At 36.0% G+C, this 16,605-nt stretch overlaps 1 protein-coding gene across 29 annotated transcripts in view; it reads left to right on the top strand.

The window, feature by feature from the left end:
- Window positions 1-16,605, top strand: part of TBC1D5 (TBC1 domain family member 5) — a 682,585-nt gene that overhangs the window by 12,493 nt on the left and 653,487 nt on the right. For 3 of the 29 annotated variants that reach the window (XM_056800290.1, XM_016426457.2, XM_056800284.1), the window contains exon 2: window positions 13,684-13,859. The exons of the other annotated variants lie outside the window; for them this stretch is intronic. The gene's annotated coding sequence lies outside the window, so the exon portion shown is untranslated. The remainder of the gene's footprint in view (window positions 1-13,683; window positions 13,860-16,605) is intronic. 29 annotated transcript variants of the gene reach the window in all.

Genomic DNA, 16,605 nt, shown 5'->3' with positions numbered 1-16,605 from the left:
GACACAGGGGATAGAGCATAAGACCTGGAGTTGTGAAGACCTGACATCAAATCTGGAGGGCACATCACCAGGGGCTAGCTCCTTGCTAAATTTTTTACCACAGCCACCATGACCTGGGGGTCAGGTAGGTGATATAGCAGACACAGTGCTGGATCTGCTGGAGTCAGGAAGATTTGAGTTCACATACAGCCTTAGACACTTACTAGCTGTGTGATCCTAGGTAAACTGCTTAACCCTGTTTACCTTAGTTTCCTCATTAGTAAGATGAGTTGGAGAAAGAAATGGCAAACCAATCCAGTGTCTTTGCTAATAAAACACCAAATGGGGTAAGGAAGAGTCAGACATGACTGAAAACAACTAAAAAACACCAACAGGATTAAAAAAATAAAAAGCAATCCAAGAGTACATTAGTAACTACTATGAGATAATAGATCAGAACATCATCAGTTTAAAGTTCAGCCCCCTCATTTTACACACGAGGAAAATGAAGCACTTGAGACATTAAGTGACTTAACCAGGGTCAAACAGCTAAAAAAAATCTCTGAGGCAGAATTTGAACTCCTGGTTTTCCTGACTAACAGTCCAGAACTTTATGCTCTGAGTCATCTAGCTATATCTATTTTATCATCATTATAACATTTTAAAGAGTGATCTTCATATACATTAGAGGTATCTTTTATGGAAATATTTGCAAGAGACAATTAAGCTTTCATAAAAGACATGTTCATAGCCTAAAATTGCCTGAAGGCCATTATAGGAAATCATATAATCATGTGGATTGGACCCACTTAAAATTCCTGTCGACTAATGGGGTCATGAACAGTGGACCCTGTCACTGTAATAAGTTCACAATCACAGAATTGAGAGGTCAAAGTATAAGAGAGCAGTTTTATTCTTTCTCAAAAGGGACATTCTCCTGTTTTATAGGGCGTTCAAATCATAGAAACTCCACCCCACCCCATCTCCCTTCCTTTGTTCTGGCCAGACACTGGTCATAACAGGAATCTTCTTTGACATCTTTAAAAGATAAGTCAGGTAACTATTCCCTCTGCTTAAGGCCTTTGAAATTTGAAGTGGACAGGCCCAGGATTTTGTTTTTAGAGAAGGGTGGGGGGGGGGGGTGTTGTTCTAAAAGGAAGAGAAAACACTAACTTCTGTCTAGGTTCTTGAAAATGTTGGCGTGAAACACTTATGAGGAGACACAGATTATATCCCATTCATATCTAATACCACCACCTTTGAAAAATTGTTTTATTCTTCTGTAATTGACTCTCATGCTACCAGTAGTAACTGTCCAAAACTTTTCTCCCCAGTTCCCCAGGAGCTCTTAGCAAATGACTTAAATGGGAAAATTAGCACAGCTATCATGTACTCTCATTTCCCATATTCTATACCTCAAAATTGTCCTACATCTTTCCTGGTCCTCTCAATTCTTTGCTCTAGTCTACAAGGAAGATGTAGCCATTCCCTCTGCCACATGTTGTGACCTTAATCTCATTCTCTCTAGTCTCCTCTGATAGCCTGTCCCAGGGATCTCTTCTTTGTTTCCCCTCTTCTCAGTTGACTCCTTCCATGCTGGCTGTTGATATATAATGGCTTTCCTTATTCTTAGAAGTCTTGTTTGTTATGCTGTCTTTCCCCTCCAGCCATCTTCTTTTTCTCTTTAGCTCTTTACTTCCTGGGATTATGCTTTTATCAGCTCCATTCAGGTTATTTTCCTGAATATCTTTTCCTGCAGTCAGTATTCCAGGCAGAATTTCCTCCATGGATTTATACAAGCTATTCCCATTCCTCATTTCCACTTCTCAAAATCCTTACCTTCCTTCAGGGTCCAGTTCAAGTGCCATTTCTTTTTGGACATCTTTCCTGATCTCTATTTGATACTTCTTTCTTTCTCTTTTAGTTATTTTATATTAACTTATCTACATATATGATATATTTCTCCAATAGAGTGTAAGTTCCTGGACAGCAGAAGACTGTAAGTTTCTTGTCTTCCTTTCCCTAAAGGAATGCTTTGCACATTGTAGTCACTTAACAAATGTTTGAGTAGAGTTGACTGAAAGGTGTAGAAAATACATTATCCATTGTGATTGTGCCAGTTTAAAAAAGCATTTGACTTAGAGAAAAATGCAGCTTAAAGAATATGCTAGGTCCTTTGAAGCAGCCCATGTGATAATTTCAGTGATCTTCTATCAAGATTAATTGAGGCATAAATAGGGAAATGCGTATTCAAGAGGTAATTGCCTCTGTCACAAAAGATGTCTTTTAGTAGAAGCATTCTTATATGGGTGAAGCTTTTCTGTTGTGTCTGCCAAGATACTATCTTTTTTTGGAGCAAGTCCTAGAAGCCTAGATTGGCTTCCTTGATACTTCAAAGAGATTGCTCTAATCCTTATAGAAAAACCCAAATGGATTTGTGATGAAGACTGTTGAATAATAATAGCTAATACAAAAGAGCATTGAGGTTCCTTTGCAAAGTACTTTACATTTGATCCTCACCACAAACTTTGTGGGGTAGGTGCCATTATTATGCCTACTTTATAGACTAGAAAACTGAGGCTGAGGCTAATTGATTAGCTTAGAATCCTACCAACATGTATCCTCCTTCAGGTTTCACATTATTCTGAATCTGAGTCTCTTATTTTAACACCTATACTACCTTATTATAACACCTATACTATACACTATACTACTTATTTTAACACTATACTATAGACCAGTGATGGTGAACCTTTGGCACAAGTGCCAAAGATGGCACACAGAGTACTCTATGTGGGGCACATGGCTGCCCTCCTCGGTGGGTAGGGCTCCCCATTCATTACTAGAAAGGCAGAGAGGCTTAGGCGGAGTTGCTCCCCTCCCCCTCTCTACCTCACCTGATGACATTTTTTAATGTAACCCACCTCTCTGCCCAGCAGCCCAATGGGAGTGCACAGGGGGTGGTTCACAGATGGCAGAGCTAGAGGGGAGCAGAGTGCTTGGGCCACTCCCCTTTCCCTTGTTGAGGGATATTCCTCACCCACCCAGCAGCCCAATGGGAGTGCTTTCTACCTCTTCTGTGTGGGGTAAGGGGAGGGTGGGCATGCCCAGTGCTTGGTGGGGTGATGGTACAGTATGTGGTCTGTGGTGTGTGGTGGGGGCAGGCCCTGGCACTCCATCACTGGCCTAGACTAATGCACTGCTGGATAGGATGTTTCATGAAGTAGTCCACCTTGGATAGACCTTTTGGAGAGATTTAGAGTAATGACTGGTGGTCCCTAAAGTGAAAAAGAGGAAGAAGACTATCTGAATTACCATTGGGAATTTGTATAGTGTTTTTTTCACTGCTCTTGAAGCTGGTCCTTAACACAACTTATCTTTGGAAAACCAAGACTTCTCCAGGGATGTGAATCATGGAAAACCTAGTCATTATTAAAAAGAATGGGGAGGGAGCCAAGGACAAAAGGTGAAATGCTTTATTAGCCATAATTAAACTACAGCATGTTTCCAAATGTGACTTGTATATGAAGAAGGTATAAAAGATACTCTCCAGAAAATAGGTGATTAGAAAAGAAGCTGGGCTGCTCACTTAGCAAGAACAAGGGATAGTAACAGATGAACAGTTTGAATGTGGTGCAGGGGACTATGTAATGGGAAAAGACCCAGAGCCTTTAACTTATTGTTGACATCTTTTGTGGTGAATAAAGTGTCAGCAGACGTAAGCAGAAATTGCACAGAATGAGAAAGCCTATCACAGGTGTACCACTGGAAAGTTCTGGACTATAATGGAATTCAGCATATATTTACTTGTTTTCATAATACTTTATTTTTTATCTAATTAAGTGTAGAAATAATTTCTTAACATTTTAAAAAAGTTTTGAGTTAAAAGTTCTCTCCCTCCTTCCTAGCTTTCCCCTTTCCTGAGACAGTAAGCAATCTGATATAGGTTTTGCATGTGCAATCATGTAAAACATTTTCCATTTTGTGGAAGAGATCTTTAAAAAAGTAGAAAGCAAGTGAAATATAATATGTTTCAGTCTGCACTGAGACTCTACCAGTTCTTTCTCTCAGGGCAAATGGTATTTTTCATCATGAGTCTCTGAAATTGTCTTGGATCACTGCACCGCTGAGAATAACTAGGCTGTTTGTAGTTCTTCAAAAAATTTTGCTCTCGTTTTGTACAGTATTTTTTTTTTGGTTCTGATTACTTTACTTTGCATCAGTTCATGTAAGCCTAGGGGGAACCACTATTGATAAGAACACAGATCTATAAGAGGATTAAAATCTTTATATTATGATTTCAAAGCTATACTCCCATCTTTCTTCTTCTACATGCACTTATGTCCTAGCTGTGTTTTTGTGCTCTAAATATTTTACTTCTGGTAGTGAAGATTTAGAAAACTAATTTTTTGATAGAGAACATCTTCTTTAGAAATGTTTTCTGTTAGAGTAATCTAGTATGTTTGATAATGAGATTACTTTGTATAAATGGCTCAATAAAGATATTCCATTTTTTGTCTTCTACACATTGACCATTTAACAAATACTTACTGAATTTGTCTGAATATGAGACTCTTGAGAGGATACAAAGAAGAGCAAGCCTATTTTTTTCCCTCAGAACTTGTAGTTGTGATATGTAAATTTTATTTTAGGCCTATGTATAGTAATATAATTGAATTTATTTTTGTGGAAAAATAAGTCAAAAGGCAGCTTATTCAGGAGAAAGGATATAATAGGTGCTAGAGTTCCTCATTTCCTGACATTCGTTATTTTAGCATATTTTCCTAACTTTGTTTTTGTTTTGGTGTATAAAACCTGCATCTAAGGTTATATTGCCTTATAAACTGAGGATGGGAACCGGGAACCAGGTTTGTTATGAGAAATATAGAGCTTTTCTCCCCTATAAGTAAAACTCACATTTCCAGAAATATTTTTCTGGATAATAAACCAAAACCTATTTACCTGCTTTCTCTGATGGTTTCTGTAACAAAAGAATTTCATAGAATCGTTGAATGGAAGAGACTTGGGCGAAAGAATCAGTATTGAATGGGTCTTAATATTCAGTTATTTATTACGCGTGTCCTTATTTCTTCTAATATGATTTTTGCCAATTCAAATTATATAATTTTATGTTTCTGTTTTTTAAAATACTTTTTGAAATGAAGTGACTAGGGAAAGGTACTATTGTATATTTGAATTTGCCTTGAAAAAGACTGAGTTTTATGAATTTGAATGATAAGGCACTGACAGGAGGTCTTTAACATTTTTTTCTCTGTAACAGATGTCTTGGCCTGCAGTGACTCCAAATCCCATAATCCTTCCAATTTTCCCCTCTACTAAATAAGTTTCAAAAAATTGACATTTTTATCACAAGTGATTGACTTAATTCATGCAAACATTGCAGCTGAGTAAAGAACATATATCCCAGTGAGAAGTACATTAGTATAAAATAAGATGTTAGTTTTTCAATGGCTTATTTTAACTTTTACTACATGTTATAGGATGCTCATATATCTGAGTCCAAAATAATAATACATTTCTGTCATAGGCTATCTTCAATATTGAAAGGCTATAAGCTATTATGCTAAATAGCCACAATTTGCTATACTCTTTTGGTAATAATCAAAATTATGCTTAATGATTATTATGATTAATTATTGTTGGTAACTAATGCTCTAAAAGTTAGTAACTTGTACATGTTATAATATGGTTTTAAAAGAGGATTCACAAGGAATTTAAGCACTGCCACAATATAAATAGATTTTTCTTGTTGCATCAATGGTACCTCTACTATTCTTACCTAGAAATGTAGGGGAGAGAGACAGACAGACTGACACTTAACTTTGTGGATAGAGGGTGGCCTCAGAGTTCATAGAGTTCAAGACATGGGTTCAGGCCCTACATTTTCTATTACCAGCTGTGTGAACAGGAGTAAATCATTTAACTTACTAGTTCTCCAGCCTCCCCCCAGCCATTCTTTAAGTTACACAGGCAATGAGTTGCTGATTTGTGTTTATGGAGGAAGTTTTCACATTGGATATTCCCTGAATTGATGAAATCTTGTGTCCCTGTCTTTCCCACATCTTGCCTCCTCAAAAAAAAAAAAGAGTACATGGCTTACTAATGGTTGGTCAATGAGGCTTTCATGTTCATCTTGTTAACTTTTATACAAAGAAATAGGTCAAAGCAGTGAAAACACTGATTGGGGGATGGAGGGACAATAAGGAAGTCAAAGTCATTGGATCAGAATACAGAGGAGGAGGGGGAACAATGTAAAGTGTAGAAAGATTGGAAAAGTGGATCAGAGCAGGTTATGGAGGACTTTGAATAACAAACAGATTTTGTATTTGATCCTGGAGGTGATACAGAGCTACAGGAATTTATTGAATTTGGAGGTATGACATGATCAGACCTATTTATCTTTGATAGCTGAATGGAGGATAGACTGGATTGAGTAGGAATTGATTTGTGGCAAGGAGCCCAAGCCATCAAACTGTTCCAATAGTGAGGTAATGAGGGCCTACATAAAGAGTATGGTACAAGAGTCAGAGGAGAGAATGAGACATCTAGAGATGTCAGAAAGGTAAAATTGGTCAGGTCTTGACAACAGATTGGACTTAGAGGGGTGATAGAAAGTGAATATGACACTGAGGTTTCTCAAAATGTTGGGAATACACAGGTAGTAATCATAACTTTGAATGTGAATGGGATGAACTCACCCGTAAAGTGGAAGTAAATAGCAGAGTGGATTAGAAACCAAAATCCACTACAAGAAACACACATCATGAGGCAGGTAGGCACACCCAGGGTAAAGATAAAAGGCTGGAGCAAAATCTATTGGGCATCAACTGAGAAAAAGAAGGTAGGAGTTTCAATCATGATATCTGAGAAAGCCAAAGTAAAAATAGATCTAGTTAAGAGATAGGAAAAGTAATTACATCCTGATAAAAGGCAGTTTAGACAATGAGGAAATATCAGTACTCAACATGTATGCATCAAATGATATAGCATCCAAATTTCTAAAGGAGAAATTGGTGGAGCTCAAGGAGGAAAGAGATAATAAAACTATACTAGTGGGAGACCTGAACCTTCCTCTTTCAGATCTGGGTAAATCAAACCAAAAAATAAATAAGAAAGAGGTAAGAAATGTGAATGAAATCTTAGAAAAAAATAGAGTTAATAGATATGTGGGGAAAAATAAATAGGGACAAAAAGGAATACACCTTCTCAGCAGCATATGGTACATTCACAAAGATTGACCATGTCCTACGGCATAAAAACATGGCAAACAAGTGCAAAAGAGCAGAAATAATAAATAAACTTTTCAGATCACAATGTAGTGAAAATGATAATTATTACGGGTACATGGAGAGGCAAATCAAAAATCAATTGGAAATTAGATAATATGATTCTCCAAAGTCAGTTAAAGAACAATAGAAACATAGAAACAATAATTTCGTTGAAGAAAGTGACAATGATGAGACATCCTTTCAAAGTCTATGGGATACAGCTAAAACAGTACTTGAGGAAATTCATATCCTTGAGTGCATATATCAACAAATTAGGGAGGGCAGAGGTAAATGAATTGGGCATGCAAATTAAAAAATTAGAAAGTGAACAAATTAAAAATCCCCAGATGAAAACTAAATTAGAGATCCTAAAAATTAAAGAAGAAATTAATAAAACTGAAAGTAAAAGAACTATTGATTTAATAAATAAGACCAGAAACTGGTACTTTGAAAAAACAAATAAAATAAACAAAGTACAGTCAATCTAATTAAAAAAAAAAGAAGAAAACCAAATTAACAGTATCAAAGTTGAAAGGGGAGATCTCATCTCTAATGAAGAGGAAATTAAGGCAATCATTAAAAACTTTTCCCCAATTATATGGTAATCAATATGGCAATCCAGGTGATATGGATGAATATTTACAAAAATATAAATTACCTAGATTAACAGAAGAAGAAATAGAATACTTAACCTCATATCAGAAAAAGAAATTGAACTCCCTAACATCAAAGAACTCCTTAAGAAAAAATCCCCAGGACCAGATGGATTCACAAGTGAATTCTATCAAACATTCAAAGAACAACTAATCCCAATATTATACAAACTATTTGACATAATAAGCAAAGAAGTTCTACCAAATTCCTTTTATGACACAAATATGGTACTGATTCCAAAGCCAGGTAGATCAAAAACAGAGAAAGAAAATTATAGACCAATCTCCTTAATGAACATAGTTGCAAAAATCTTAAATAAAATACTAGCAAAAAGACTCCAGGAAGTGATCATGATGGTTTTGTTCTCTTTTCCTTTTATCCACAAATTATTGCAATTTTTAAGTTGATTATGTTTCCATGATCCTTTTGGGGAAACTGGTTTCCCAATAGGATCACAAGGGGAGATATGTATTTATGGAGATTTTGAGCCTTTGGACTTTATCCCCCAGAAGTCCCTTAATATTTCCCCAAATTCCCTTTTCCTTTGTCCCTGTGTTTTGAGTGATTGTATTTAAGTGGTTATAACTCCTCCCTCTTCCTCTTTTGGACCTGTGACTGGGCTGAAGTTAGGCAGTTCTTTTGCCCTAGTTATTATTAATAAAACTTTAAAAATATAACAGTTATTGAATATTAATTTTAAAACCCACAATGATCAGGCAGAATTTATACCAGAAATGCAAGGATGGTTCAATAGTAGGAAAACCATTCACATAATTGACCATATTAACAAGCAAACCAACAAAAATCACATGATTATCTCAATAGATGCAGAAAAAGCCTTTGACAAAATACAACACTCATTTCTATTGGAAATACTAGAAAGTGTAGGAATAGATGGGCCTTTTCTAAAAATAATCAATATATATCTAAAACCATCTCAAGCATCATCTGCAATGGGGATAAATAAGAAGTTTTCTCAGTAAGATCAGGAATGAAACAAAGATTATCACCTCTATTATTTAACATTGTACTAGAAACACTAGCAGTAGCAATTAGAGAAGAAAAAGAAATTGAAGGTATTAAAATTGGCAATGAGGAGACCAAGCTATCACTCTTTGCAGATGATATGATGGTCTACTTAAAGAATCCGAGAAAATCCACTAAATTAATCAACAACTTTAGCAAAGTTGCAGGATACAAAATAAACCCACATAAATCAGCATTTCTATATACGTCCAATTTATCCCGGCAGCAAGAGTTAGAAAGAGTAATTCCATTTAAAATCACTCTAGACAGTATAAAATACTTAGGAATCTATCTGTCAAGATAAACATAGGAACTATATGAACACAGCTGCAAAACACTTTCCATACAATTAAAACTAGATCTAAATAATTGGAAAAACATTAATTGCTCATGGGTAGGATGAGCTAACACAATAAAAATGACAATCCTACCCAGACTAATTTACTTATTCAGTACCATACCCATCAAACTACCAATAAACTTTTTTACTGAATTAGAAAAAAGCAATAACGAAGTTTATTTGGAAGAACAAAAGATCAAGAATATCCAGGGAAATAATGAAAAAAATGTGAAGGCAGGTGACCTAGCAGTACCAGATTTTAAACTGTACTATAAAGCAATGATCATCAAAACAATATGGTACTGGCTAAGAGACAGAAGGGAGGATCAGTGGAATAGACTTGGGGTAAGTAACCTCAGCAAGACAGTCTATGGGACAAAAATCCACTATTTGACACTGAGGTTTCATTACAATCAACAAAAAAAGTAATTGGTAAGAAGGTAGAGTTTTTTGGGGAAATTTTAGATATATTTAGTTTAAAAAAAATTTTTTTTAAACCATTACATTCCATCTTAGAATCAGTATTGTACATTGGTTACAAGACAGAAGAGTGGTAAGGGCTAGGCAATGGGGGTTAAGTGACTTTCCCAGGGTCACACAGCTAGAAAGTATCTGAGGCCAAATTTGAACCTAGCACCTCCCATCTCTAGACCTGGCTTTCTATCCACTGAGCCACCTACCTGTCTCTGTTATGTTTGGTTTAAGATAGATGTCTGTGATGTATCTGTTTACTAGACAGAGGTTTACTAGATATTTGAAGATGGTGAGATTGGAGGTCAGCAAAAGTTAGTACTGAGTGCACAGAATTAAGAATCATTAGTATAGACATGATACTTAAAATTCATGAAAATTAATGAGATCTAGAGAAAAGAGGGCCTAGGATAATCTCTTGGAGGTTGACCTGGAAGAAGATCCAACAAAGGAGGAGGAAAAAGAGTGGTCAAATCGTAAGAAAACAGTGCCATAAAAAGCTAGAGAGGAAAGAGTAACAAGGGAAAAGGGGTAGAGACATTAAGTGGAGATGGCCTTTTAAGGAATATGGCTGCAAAAAGTGGTAGGAGAAATTCGAACAGATCCAGGGAAGAACCTGAAGGAGATATGGGTGCTTATACATAAGTGAAATAAATAGACAGTGAAAGATTCAAGGGGGCTATCTGCTGGAGATGATGAGATGAAATAGAATCACTTGTAAGTAGAGAAGGATTTGCCTTGGCAAGGAGAAAGGCCACATCATTGTGTGGGAAGGGGTGAATGAGGAGCTAGTGGCAGAAGGCATTTGTGTGATGAAATAGAGGACAGAAGAGGAAGCAGCAAATGGCCTCCATTTTTTTCAGTGAAATGAGGCAAGTTTCTCAAATGAGAGAGGAAGGGGAACACTGGAGACTTGAGGAAGGATGAAAAGATTTGGAAGATCTGTGGTGAGTGAAATAGTGGTTAATGAGAGAGAGATAAAAGGATTTCCTTGCCTAGGTGAGGGTCCAATTGAGATGAACACAAATTGAGGCTGACCAAATCAGAGAATTTCATGATTTTTTTTTTCTAGCTTCATTCAGCAGCATACATATGGGAGTTGAAAACAGTAAATAATGAGAATGATCCAAGGCTGAGCCTTGGCAGGGTGAGATCACTGATATGATATGGGGGATAGGGACTCAAGAAGAGGACAGTGTGGGGACTGATTCAATAAAGGGTTAAGGTAGGGATAAGAACAGAATGTAGCTAGTGCATGGGGTGAGACCCTTGGAAAAAACTGAGGGGAAAGTTGAATTATTGGGGGGTCAATGTGTGGGTGAAGAACTAAAATTTGGGATTGTAAGATAAGAGAAGAGGGGGAATGACAATAGATTGGGATCATATTACTCGCAGATTAATAAGTGTTTGTTGAATTAATGTTATTTTCTTATATGGATTTTACCTTCATCTTAATTTAACAATTTAAAAATTTAGTATAGATTAACTGTAGTGTCCATTTTGAAAGATTAAAAGAGGCCAGAAAAAAAGTGGACACCTGAATTTACTTTTGGCTCTCTAAGCGAGCAAAATAAACTTTAATTAGAGACTAAATCACCTTTAGAACTTTCTGATACAACTTCCCTCTCTCCACCCCACCCCCATTTCATTACTTCAACATGCATTTATGAAAGGGCTATTTGCTAAATACTGTGCTAGGTTCTCAGGAATACAAAAATTAAAAATAAACCAGTTACTATCCTCTGGGGATCTTAAATTCTTTGGGAGGGGGGGAGAGGCCATTGGGACTTAGGAGTGGTAAACTAAGGTTTTGCACTGCATTAATATGAATGAAAGCTCTTAATATAAATTTGGGAATTTAAAATGAAAGGGGAGACAGGATCAATTGATATTACCTATTTCATTTCCTACATTGGGTAGCAAAGACCTGATTATGTTGTAATCCATTGTCCTAGGGAAAGGAAAAAGAGAAAACCCAAGTGCAACACTTAAATATTGGGGGGGAAAATAGATTTAGGCTATCTTCTGGCAGGTCTCCTAATTTATGTCCACATAGCAGTTCCCAGGATGGCTTTCATTTTTGTATAGGAAAAGCCTCTTGGGTATATTAAGGATTCTCTCTCCTTTTCACAGGTTCCCAGATCAATTAGTGATATTTATTACAAGTATTTTCATCAAAGAATGGTCCTTTGAAAATGATGTTTGAGTTTTTTCCTTTGAGATTCTACATATGAATGCTTACTGACATTCTGTGGGGTGAGGAGTAGCCAATAAATTTAAATACCCAAAGATTTTAACTTAACATGAATAAAAAGTCTCAAGTATTAATAAAGCTGTATATAAGTATGTGTATAGATGATATATTTTCTAATAAGCAATGCCACTTAATTTGCCTTCCCCAAAGGAAAAATGGCTCTGCAAGGTACAAAATTCTAAGTAGATATTTCCTGCATATTAACAATGTTTAGAGAAATTACAATCCCAATCCAGACAGTATAAAATGAATTGTGGCAGTCAGAATTTAATGATTCCTAAAACTGTCATCAGACAAGGAGAAGCAAGAAAAAGCACTGTCAAAAACTTAGGAAGAAGAATCTGAGAGGAGGGGATTGGGTAACAATGTTCAAAAGAATTTCTGAGTTCTTGGTCATGGAAATGGACACTCATGTATGATGGTGCACTCATGGTCACATTCACAGAAGTCAAGAGACTTCAAAACTGACACTAAAGTGTCAGGACTCAGTGAAACTACAAGATCTGAAGCTGGCAGATACTTCAAAAAATGTTTTTTCCCCCAATTACATGTTAAAACAATTTTTTGGCATTCTTTTTTTAAAGTTTTGAATTCAAAATTCTCACCTTTCTTCCATCTCCCCCCTACCCTACCCTACCACTGCCCTGTTCCCTCTCTGAGATGGTAAGCATCTGATATAGGTCTGATACAGATTTAAATATGACAGGTACTTTTAAAGGCTAGTTTTACTGATTATAGACAAGCTGAAGATATTCCCATCTCTGGGTTTTTGGCCACTGGTGTCTAGAATCAACTTGTGAATGTTTCTATCTGTTTCAAAAAGTAGTTTTTCTTGCATTTGAGAGTTTCAAGGAAATTTGGAGTTCATCTTTTAAGGCCTGCTGGACTGGTTTTTTTTTTATGGTGTTTATATCCACCACCTATCTGTGTGTTAATGAATACTTTAGTTTTAGGACAAACAGCAATCTTTACCCCTGTAATCTTATTGTTTCTTTTTGGAGTTGAATGGTGGGGAAAAATGTTAATAGTTTCAGAAGAAGCTAGAGACCTAAGGTTCTTATCTTTGGAAATGAATCTGAATCTTAGTGTAATAAGATGGAGGTCATTCTGTTTTTTATAAGTTGCTACTGATAAGCAAATGTCTCTATCAACATGACTGTTGAATGCTTTGTTGATTTGGTAGCTTCTGAATTTATCTTTTATCTTTGGCGATGGTTTGAAGATACTGTTACATTTGTAGAAGTTATAGATCAAACCCTGTGATTGGGGTTGACAACCTATTTTTGGTTTCCTGTCAGTTGAGAATTTGGGGTGTTGCTCCTTTGGTCACATAACAAATGATGGTGCTGAGGTTACTTTGGACAGAAATGGTAGTATGTTCATCTTAAATAGTGAGTGTGAATTATGACTGTAGAATAGTCACAAGCCTAGATTCCATCTGAAATTTTTCTGCTTATAATCCTAAGTGCCATCAGTGGTTGTCCTTTGGACCAGAGATTACTAAATTTAAAAAAGTTATTTAGAACTTATTTATGTAACTTCACAGCTTATATAGATGGGAACTCCATTGGGAATATTTTTTATATGTCTAAAACTGAATTCATCTCCACCATCATCCCCTAGGCCCCAAATCATTTCTCTCAACTTTCATGTTTTACTCATCCCCACAGGAATTGTGCTTGTTCCCTTGCTCTCCCTGATCTTCAAAGTTAGATTATGAGGCACTTTGGATTCCTGCCATATCTGCCTTTTCTTTAGCCACACTGGAGAAGCAGAGCAGAGAAACCTGGACACAGCAAGCCTTGGACAGAGCCTTGACGGGGAAACCCAACCTCTGACAGCTGAGGTGACCACCATTCACTCCTCCCCTGTATTTCTTTACCCTTTATAAGCCTTCCAGGTTAAGGAACAGGAGTAGGGCCAAACTAGGTCTTCCTGCAATCTTCCTTGGAAACTGATGCCAACCATTGTGTTACTTCTGGCTTCTCTTATCTCTTTCCAGGAATAGCTAGGTGGCACAGTGAATAGAATGCTGGGACTGGAGTCAGAAAGATCTGGGTTTAAATCCAGTTTCAAGTACTTATTAGCTCTGTGACCCCTGGGCAAGTCACTTAATCTCTGTTTGCCAGTTTCCTCAGCTGTAAAATAGGGTTAATAACAGTGCCTACCTCACAGAATTGTTTCAAGGATCAAATGAGATCATATTTGTAAAGTGCTTAGCACAATGCCTGACACATAGTAAGCACTATATAAATATTTATTATTCCCTCCCCATTTCTTCTTACCCTTTCCCTATACCTGTCATAATTAATCATCTATCTATTAGGAGAAAACTGCTTCCCTGCCCTTAGCCACCACCCTTTCAACACAGGCTGACCTCTTTTTGCATCTAAGCCTACCTTTTCCTTCCACTTGTGTCTTCTGAATTCCTGTTTCTTAGTAAACAAATTTTTCTTCTTCTTAATCTTTTTCTCTTACATTCTGTCTATCTCTTAACCCTCACAGAAACATGACACTGCATCCCTTGCTATCACTCTGGCATTGACTATAGCTTCTTTCAACCCTTTCCCCCTTAACACTGGCCCAGAGGCAAGAATTGGAATATAGCTTGTTCTCCATTGTCGCTTCCTGACTCCCTTTAGCTCCTTCACTGAGTAACCTTTTGCTTTTTTGAAGTCCATTCAATCAAAATTTTCCAACCAATCAAAATTTTGGTAGCTGTAGTAGTTATATGTGCCACTATGTAATTCTCTCTCCTTTCTCAGGGAGTTCAATTCTTAGCTTACCAGGTTAGGTGCAAGATTCACTTTAAGGAAGTGATTGAAACAATTAAGCAACAAAGATTTATTGATAAAAGCACCAGAAAATGAAAAAAAGCACAAAAAAAAGCCATTCTCCCATAAACAAACATTCTAATGAGGAAGACAGTAAATGCATATAAAAATGTATAGTTAATAAACATATTATTTATGTGAACTATAAATGATGAAAGGGTTGGTTTCAGAGAAACCTAGAAAAAGTTGTATTTACTGATGTAGAATGAAGTTAGAACGAGTTACACAATAGCAACATCGTAAAGACAAGCAATTTTAAAGATCTTTAAACTCTGATCAGTGCAATGATAAGCCACAATGCCATATAACTAAAGATGAAGCACATTACTTACCTCCTACAAGAGAGGTGATGGACTTAAAAAGCAGAATTAAATGGATATTTTTTGTACATGGCCAGTAGGAGATTTTTGCCAGACTATGCATATTTACTATGAGGGGTTTGTTTTTACTTTTCAGTTGGTGGTGGTCGTGGTGATGAAGGTAGAAGAGACAGATAATAAATTCATGTAAAAATAGAAAAATAATTATGTAATACTGGAATGAATTCAATAACATCATCAAATAAATATTAAGTGAAAGGAAGAAAGAAACAAAAAGAGACTGTTTGAAGTAGATCTGGCATAAATAAGGAAAAGTAAATGAACTGTAAAAACATTTCCTGATTCAGTAATACATATTTCCCGATACAACTTCTGTTGGTTTTGGTTAGTGGGAATACTACTTAAAGTAACCAGTCTTTTTTTCCCTTTTTTTCCCCCCAGTCATATCTGCTTCTTCATGACCCCATTTGGAGTTTTCTTGCCAAAGGTATTAAGTGGTTTGCCATTTCCTTCTCCAGCTCATTTGATAGCTGCAGAAACTCGGGCAAACAAGGTTAAGTGACTTGTCCAGGGTCACATAGTAAGTGTCTAAGGCAGCATTTGAACTGATATCTTCCTACAAACCTATCACTCTATACCTAGCTGCCTCTAAAGTAACCATTAAAATTATATAATATATATATTTAACTTTGTAACCTTGGCTGTGTGCTACTTTAGCTATTCTCGATTCACAGAGTTAATGCAGTGTTGAAAAGGTTCTGAAAAAAAAATTAAAAATAAGAAAAATGAAGTTTTCCAGTAAGCTCTTAAATCATGGCAAAGGTAAAGATTTGAAAGTATTAATATCTCTTTAATCTTTGCCTTCTAAAAAAGGGGTTTGCAGAAATTATATCCAAGAGTTGACAGTTGCTACTCCTTAGAAAATACTGATACCCTTAATGATCATTTTTTGTAATAGATTTGTATTTAAAATTTTTTGTGTAATTAACATTTTGGTACATAGAATCATATTTTTAATGGGATAGGGAACTCTGGGACTTAGAATTAATCTTTCTCTAAAGTGAAGAATGCTTTCTCAGTCATCCTTCTGACATGAATTTTATTTATTTTATTTTTTCTTTTATTGCATCTCCTTAAAATGGGCATCTATGTACTATGTAATGTTTACTTAAGTCTCTCCTGCAGTTGCAATTGGATTGCATTTTTTAAAAATAAAAGATAAAAACTTCATTAATAGGGTGTTTGATGCTCTGTGCATTTATTTTAAATAGTAAATGGAGTTTTTGAATTAGAAATACTTCAGCACACTAATATTTATATATTTGCTTTTCTAAATCTGAATGAGTTTCTTCTACATATCTTGTAATATTTCACAAATCAGACTTTTATCTCTTATAAGAAGTAGAAGAGGATAGAGAAACACATCAATTTGACTTCT

The sequence above is a fragment of the Monodelphis domestica genome, chromosome 5, assembly GCF_027887165.1.
Source record: "Monodelphis domestica isolate mMonDom1 chromosome 5, mMonDom1.pri, whole genome shotgun sequence".
In the NCBI taxonomy this organism is placed as follows: domain Eukaryota; kingdom Metazoa; phylum Chordata; class Mammalia; order Didelphimorphia; family Didelphidae; genus Monodelphis; species Monodelphis domestica.
This window is presented reverse-complemented; position numbering and strand designations above follow the sequence as displayed.